At 34.9% G+C, this 8,291-nt stretch overlaps 1 non-coding gene across 1 annotated transcript; it reads right to left on the bottom strand.

Annotated features, from left to right (window-relative positions):
* Positions 1-271: 271 nt before the first annotated feature.
* Positions 272-400, bottom strand: LOC116275578. Its single transcript, XR_004184695.1, has one exon. It is a non-coding gene; the product is annotated as a small nucleolar RNA SNORA33 (small nucleolar RNA).
* Positions 401-8,291: the final 7,891 nt, after the last annotated feature.

The raw sequence follows: 8,291 nt of genomic DNA, 5'->3' as shown, positions 1-8,291 counted from the left end.
TGTGGTTGAATACCTGGGATCTGAAGATGACAATGGCAAATGAAGAGTAGTAGGTGATAAAATCCATGGAACTGAGATTCAAAGTTATATTTTAAGGAGACAAATTGTAGAATTGTATTAAAATAGTAAAGAGGAACAAAAGCATTTCTACTATACCTCCCAGCCTAACAATCACCACAATATGTTATGCTACCCTAGAGGGCTGCAGGGAAAACACTGCCCTCAGGGAGAAGCCAGGCTTCTAATTTTTGTTATAATTATGTTTTTAATTTGTTATAGCCATTTTCAGAGACCTTAACAACTTTACTTAAGGCTCATAAATGGCTGTGCTACTACCAGCTTTTTAAAATAAAAATTTCTGCAGAAACATGTTTAGGTAAGCAGATTCATTGGCTAGCTTGTTTTGTTTTATAGTACAATGAATTAAGGAAAGCTTTGAGAGAAGAGGTTGAAAAAAATAGGATATTTTGCTGCCCATGATCGTTAAATTACACATGACATTGTAGAAGATTTTCTGGAATTGAGAAGAGATGTGAGAAGTATATAGACTGGAATATATTCAGAGCTTGATTAGATTAGTGGGTATGTGGAAGAATTGAGTTATCTGAATGTCTGGTGTTTCTAGGGGTGAATGTATAACAGTATTTTTAAGATTTTTTTTCCTTGTAGATTCAGGACTCGAGAAGCAGGGAGGAGCTAGATCACAGGGAGATTTATAGAGTAGGGCCAGGAACTTAGTTATATTTTCAGAGTGATGTTAAGCCACTGAAGAGTGTGTGCCGATGTTAGGAGTGAAGGTGGGAACAGAGAATAGAGTAGTAGATCATCAAATGTTACTTTTAAAACATTAGCCTATCTTTTGAGTATAAAATAATCTTATAGGGCAAGCTGCCCCCCCCAACAAAAAAAGATTAATTATAAGGATGTTAAATCAGTTCAGGTAGAAAATGATTAGTATTTAGATTATAGTTGAGATGAACACAAGAACTACTGATCTCAGGTTGATAGATATTTAATAAGCCATGCTAATACATCAGGAGGAACCAAGGATGATCCCAAATATGTGTCTTCGACTGTGTCATGTGCACTTCACTAAGGTGCAAACGATGGGAGATAAATGTTTGAAGAGACTAATGATCAAATTTCTGTTTTGGACAATTAAACTTTGAAATGCCAAACAATAGAAAAAAGGGGGACTCCTCCCTAACTCATTTTATGAGGCCAGCATCATCCTGATACCAAAACCTGGCAGACACACACAAAAAAGTTCAGGTTGACATCCGTGATGAACATTGATGCAAAAATCCTCAATAAAATACTGGCAAACCGAATCCAGCAGCACATCAAAAACCTTATCCACCATAGTCAAGTTAGCTCCACCCCCAGGATGTAAGACTGGTTCAATATATTCAAACCAATAAATGGAATCCATCACATAAACAGAACAAATGACAAAAACTACATGGTTATCTCAATAGATGCAGAAAAGGCCTTTGAAAAAATTCAACACTGAATTCTTGCTAAAAATTCTCAATAAACTAGGTATTGATGGAACATAGCTCAAAATAATAAGAGCTTTTTATGATAAACCCACAGCCAAAATCATTCTGAATTGGCCAAAGCTGGAATCTTTCCTTTTGAAAACTGGCACAGAACAAGGTTGCCCTCTCTCACCACTCCTATTGAACATACTATTGGAAGCTCTGGCCAGAGCAATCAGGCAAGAGAAAGAAATAAAGGGTATTCAGATAGGAAGAGAGGAAGTCAAATTGTCTCTGTTTGAAGATTACATGATCATATATTTTAAAACCCCATCATCTCACCCCCAAATCTCCTTAAGCTGATAAGCAACTTCAGCAAAGTCTCAGGATACAAAATCAATGTGTAAAACTCACAAGCATTCCTATACACCAATAAGAGACAAACACAGAGTCACATCACAAGTGAACTCCCATTCACAATTGCTACAAAGAGAATAAAATATCTAGGAATACAACTTACAAGGGATGTGAAGAACCTCTTCAAGGAGAACTACAGTCCACTCCTCAAGGAAATAAGAGAGGACACAAACAAATTGGAAAACATTCCATGCCCATAAATAGGAAGAATCAATATCATGAAAATTGCCATACTGCCCAAAGTAATTTATAGATTAATTGCTATCCCCATCAAGCTACCATTGACGTTCTTCACAGAATTAGAAAAAAACTACTTTAAATTTCATATGGCACCAAAAAAGAGCCCGTATAGCCAACACAATCCTAAGCAAAAAGAACAACGCTGGAGGGATCATGCTACCTGACTTCAAACTACACTACAAGGCTACAGTAACCAAAACAGCATGGCACTAGTAGCAAAACAGATACATAGAAAAATGGAACGGAACAGAACACAAGCCTCAGAAATAACACCACACAGCTACAACCATATGATCTTTGACAAACCTGACAAAAACAAGCAATGGGGAAAGGATTCCCTTATTAATAAATGGTGTTGAGAAAACTAGCTAGCCATATGCAGAAAACTGAAACTGTACCACTGACTTACACAAAAAGTAACTCTGGATGGGTTAAACACTTAAATGTAAGATGTAAAACCATAAAAACTCTGGAAGAAAACCTAAGCGATACTGATCAGGACATAGGCATGGGCAAATACTCTGTGACTAAAACACCAAAAGCAATGGCAACTAAAGCCAAAATAGACAAATGGGATCTAATTTAACTAAAGAGTTTCTGCACAGCAAAAGATACTATCATCAGAGTAAACAGGCAACCTACAGAATGGGAGAAAATTTTTGCCATCTATCCATCTGGCAAAGGGCTAATACCCAGAATATACAAAGAACATAAACAAATTTACAAGATTAAAACAAACAACCACATCAAAAAGTGGGTGAAGGATATGATCAGACAATTCTCAAAAGAAGACATTTATGCAGCCAACAAACATACGAAAAGAAGTTCATCATCACTGGTCATTGGAGAAATGCAAATCAAAGCCACAGTGAGATACCATTTCACGCCAGTTAGAATGGCGATCATTAAAAAGTCAGGGAACAACAGATGCTGAGAAGATATGGAGAAATAGGGATGCTTTTAGACTGTTTTGGGGAGTGTAAATTAGTTCAACCATTGTGGAAGACAGTGTGGTGATTCCTCAAGGATCTAGAACCAGAAATACCATTTTATCCAGCAATCCCCTTACAGGGTATACACCCAAAGGATTATAAATCATTTTACTATAAAGACACACGCACACATATGTTTATCACAGAACTATTCACAGTAGCAAAGACTTAGAACCAATCCAAATGCCCATCAATGATAGAGGGGTAAACAAAATGTGGCACATGTACACTATGGAATACTATGCAGCCGTAAAAAAGGATGCATTCACGTCCTTTGCAAGGACATGGATGAAACTGGAAACCATCATTCTCAGCAAACTAGCACAGGAACAGAAAACCAAACACCACATGTTCTCACTCATAAGTGGGAGTTGAACAATGAGAACACATGGACACAGGGAGGGGAATGTCACACACCAGGGCCTGTTGGTGGGTGGGGGGCTTGGAGAGAAATATCATTAAGAAAAATATCTAATATAGATGACAGGTTGATGGGTGCAGCAAACTACCGCCCAGAGCGATGTATACCTAGTAGCGAACCTGCACGTTCTGCACATGCATCCTCAGAACTTAAAGTATCTGAAAAAAAAAAAAAAAAAAAAAAAAAGAATTGAACCAAAAAGAAAAGAAAATGTGTTTCTAGAGTAACTTTTACTTTTTAAAAGTTGGCTATAATAAAGCCATATCCTGGCGTTCTAAAGCAAGGGTGGTGGTGGTGGTGGTAGTAGTAGTAGTAGTAGTAGTAGTAGTAGTAGTAGTAGTAGTAGTAGTAGTAAAGCAAATTTGCAAGCCTTAAGGACATTGAAGTCTTTAAGGTCCCTGAAACTGGCTATAACAGTTAACAAATAATTGGAATGAAAAATGAAAGGCACACTTTCTTGCTCATTAAGATTCAGCCACGTTGGTCTTTTTTTCTGTTCTTTGCAATGCAATCTTGTTACTTTCCTAAGTTTATGCACAAACTGTTTCTCTACATGTAATGCTCTTCCCCTTTTGCTCACCATGAATATCTCTTTTTTCCCCATTTATATATCATTTCAGAAAAACTTTTTTTTTCCTTACAAGGCAATTTCAGCCAGAAAAACTGCTGTATCCATCATTTCAGTCCATTTGAACTCTCTGCATAGTACTTAACACTACCTGACATTGCTTTGCTCAGAAAAAAAGCCTTAAGTTATATTCACTGGTCCAATCCCAATATTACAAAGTAACTAACACCAATTAGTGCTCAGTATATATTCATTGATCTTGAAAAATGCAGAGAGTGGATGTTAAGCATTCTTACCACAAAAAGGATAACTATGTCTAGTAATGCAGTTGTTAATTAGCTAGATTTAACCATTCCACAATTTGCATATACTTCAAATCATCATGTTGTACAGAACAAATGAACATAACTTTATCTGTCAATTTAAAAAAGAAATAATTTTTAAAGGAAAATTTATAAATTTACACACACACACACACACACGCATATTCACCGAATGAATGAGAAAATGGATGAATGACTGATGAGCAACAGTTTGACCCAAATCCTCTCTTCACATGATAACCATAACCCACCCCCAACTCCAGGCACAGTGGGATGCCTTTTAGTACATATTAAAGTGTTAGACCCCATTCTGTATCAAACGCCTTTTACACAATGTTCTCTCTCTGCATGTAGCACCTTTCCCTATCTTCTCCACCTAACCCAATAAACTTGTGTTTATCCTTCAAATTCCAGCTCAAGTATCTCCTCCTCAAGGGAATCTTCTCTGTATTCCATGACAAGGGAAATCTTTCATTGTAAAGTTTCATGACATGATATGCTGCTATTTTGAGGGGCTTATCAGGGCTTTAGTTTTCTTTTTCACTTACTTTATTTTCATGTTTCTTGACAACAGAAGTGTAAGCTCCGCAAGGTTAAGACCATGCCTGTTTTTACACTCAATTGTATTTCCATCAACTAGACAGGTATTTGGTCTTGGCTCAGAATTATATATTATTGATTCAACCTCTGGGACTCATTTAATTGTCAAGATGAAAACAAAAATTTAAATTACCTAAAAGCAATCAATAAACCCTCAGCCCGAGTCTATGTATTACCTTTCGTAGTGTGTGCCTGAGCTAAGTAAATAGAGCATTTCGAGCTCTAATGGACCATGGACAGCAACTGCTTAGACTAGTCATCAGCTCTCAGAAAAGCACATGGAAGGCAGACCTTAATTAAAGAGCAGAGCTGTACCAACAGTCCAGTGATCCTTCTCCATACTTGGGTACTTCCAACAGTAGTTGATAGGAAAAAACTGGAGGTAGCAAGACTAAACTGCCTCGTAGGTTGAGGGCCCATGTTCATTCTGGTGGCATGCAGATAATTTCCAAGGCATCTGACCCTCAAACCTTACGATGTGTCTTTTATTATCAACAAGATAAGTCAAATATTTTTCTCTGCCCCTTATTCTATCCTTTGCTTCTGTTAAAGTTGTATCTTTTAAAAAATCCAGATTAGACTGGAAATGGGGGCTCTTCCTATTCTCCAGAAAACACTGGTCCTAGTTCTACTCCATTATAATGGATTTTGTTATTTTTCAATGAAGTGATAATCGATAATGAATCAGATTTTTAAAAATATCAATAAAACTTAATAAAGAATATTTGTCATAGTAATTTTTCTCATTTTTATTTTCTTTAAATTATTGTAGACCAGCAGAGTAAAAGTAAAAAAAAAAAAAAAAAAAAAAAAAAAAAAGCAACAACAACAACAACAAAACATTCTGCTGAAGAGTCATGGAGACCTATTTAGAAATTCTGAGTTACCTGAACCCTATTTGGCAGCAGAAAATGGGTTTGGAAGGGGTCAATAATGTTTCGCTTTGAAAATAAATAAATTTTGCTTTCTCTTACCTAAAAAGAAAATAATATCCATAAAATAAGAATTCAACCAGATGTCAACATTTTGGGGCACCCAGCATGTATATACAAACCTGTATTCTAAGCATTTACCGTATGTTGTTTCATTTAATCTTAAGAGTAACCATATATATTTGTATTTTACTTATACTTGTGACTCACAGAAAATAAATCTCTTGCTAAAGCAAGTGCCAAAACTTAAATTTGAACTCCATATTGATTTTTACTGCATGAACAGTAACAGAAAGAATCAAAAACACTAAGATTAAACAATAACCTTTGCTAACATATTTAACATCTGCTGAACAACAGGAACAAACAAACACTATAATAAGCAAATGGGAGAATTATGAAGTTTATTTCTGACACTCTCTGATGGTGCTTCTAAACATGATGATTCCCATTTAGCAGTTATAATAGCCAATTGTTTTCACTTTGCAATTCAAGAATATTCAGGAAATAGAATATCAGATGTTTTAATTGTGAAGTTTATAAACATCCTGCTGTTGTCAATCAAGAACACCTTAACAGTTGATTGTTACAGCTCAGTTTCATCCATCTGTACCTGAATAATGTTTGACACGGGATTTTCAGTTAGGTATTGAGCTGTAAATTGCTTTTATTTAGCTTTTATAATTTCTGCCAAAGATTAAATCTCAGAGTGAATGATGAGATTATCATTCAGCATGCATTTTGTTTAGTGTTTAAAATGCCTCAGATGAAATCCACTGAGACAATTCTCTGTTTTTGTGTTCCACCTTCTCTTTATACTGTTTTTACATGAAACCTAAATGTGATCTTGAGCCTAGATGGACTCTAGAAATAATACTGACCTGAGGTAAAATAATTTTATGTAATACTATGTTATGTTTGAAATTTCTAAGATTGTGATATGGGGTTTTACAGCTTTATAATGTATTCAACATGCAAGTGAACTATTTTGGAATCATTGTGCTGAAATGTAACTGATGGATTTGGTGGAATAATTTAGCCTTAAGTGAAGCATGCAAAAAAAGAAGGCTTTAATTTGCTGATGTTTGGGCTTCAGAAGCTCTTAAGAGTGTAGCATAATTTTGTTAATGACTTTTGGCTATCATTTGCTTCAACTTTGAACAAAATACTTTCAATGCAAATGTTAAAATATGCTGTACAATTTTAAGAATTAGGGTAGATACTTATTGGCATAGAAATTCCAAATAGGTGCAACAGAATTAAAACGTCTGAAACAGATTAAGAACAAATAACAATCCAGTGGGTTATAAGGGTTTTATATATATGAAGAACTCTAACAAATCAATAAGAAAAAAATAAACACATAGAAAAAATGCCAAAGGACATGAATAGGAATTCATGAAAAAATAAATATGTAACACAAATAAAATATGGAAAATACTCAATCTCAGTAATAATTGAATAAATGCAAGTGAAATCTATCACATAATATTTTAACTTGAATAAGTCAGTACAGATTTTAAAATGGATAACATTTATTGATAAAGCTATTCAGAAACGGACATTTCATGCCAGAGGAGTGAGGGTATAGTTTGGTACAAACTTTAATTTGTAATAACTGTCAAAATCCTTAAAACATGTTTAACTTCCATCATAACATTTCAGTCAATTTCATACCAACTCTGTTACCTGGATGGGTCCAAAATTCTAGATGAGTAAGACAGAGAGAGCTATCAAAGTAGCAGGTTATTAAGTTACTCAACATTTTTCATGATCCATGGTTCCTTCCAAGCAGCAAGGTCTTTGGAAGCCATTGGCAAGGAAAACAGATATTGAATTCTATAATATATTACTTAGACTTGTTGGATCACAGCAGCTTAAGCAACATATCAGATATTCTAGGGCTTTCTTGAGCATGCAGACTATGTTGAAACTTTTATGTGTGTTTATATCCTCTTGTCTTCATTTTGTATCTGCATGTTTTGCAGAGAAGCTAACTAGACTAAATGTGAGCCTACATTTATTGTATTATATTTTACACTGTCCTATGATTCTAAATGCTATCACTAGAAGGCTGGAGTCATATTGTCTGGGTAATGCAGAGTGGAGTTTGATTTGCCTTAATTAAACAGAGAAGTTTGTTTCTACCAGGTGAGATTTTTACAGTTTTCTTGACATTCCCTCATTTTAAATAATAAATTTGTTTTAGAAAAGCTTTAGATTTGCAGAAAAAAAATGGAAGATAATACAGTAATTTTCCATGTACTTTACACTCAGTATCCCTGATTATTAAAAACTTTTTATGGTATAATACATT

The sequence above is a fragment of the Papio anubis genome, chromosome 6 (assembly GCF_008728515.1).
Source record: "Papio anubis isolate 15944 chromosome 6, Panubis1.0, whole genome shotgun sequence".
Classification (NCBI taxonomy): Eukaryota; Metazoa; Chordata; class Mammalia; order Primates; family Cercopithecidae; genus Papio; species Papio anubis.
This window is presented reverse-complemented; position numbering and strand designations above follow the sequence as displayed.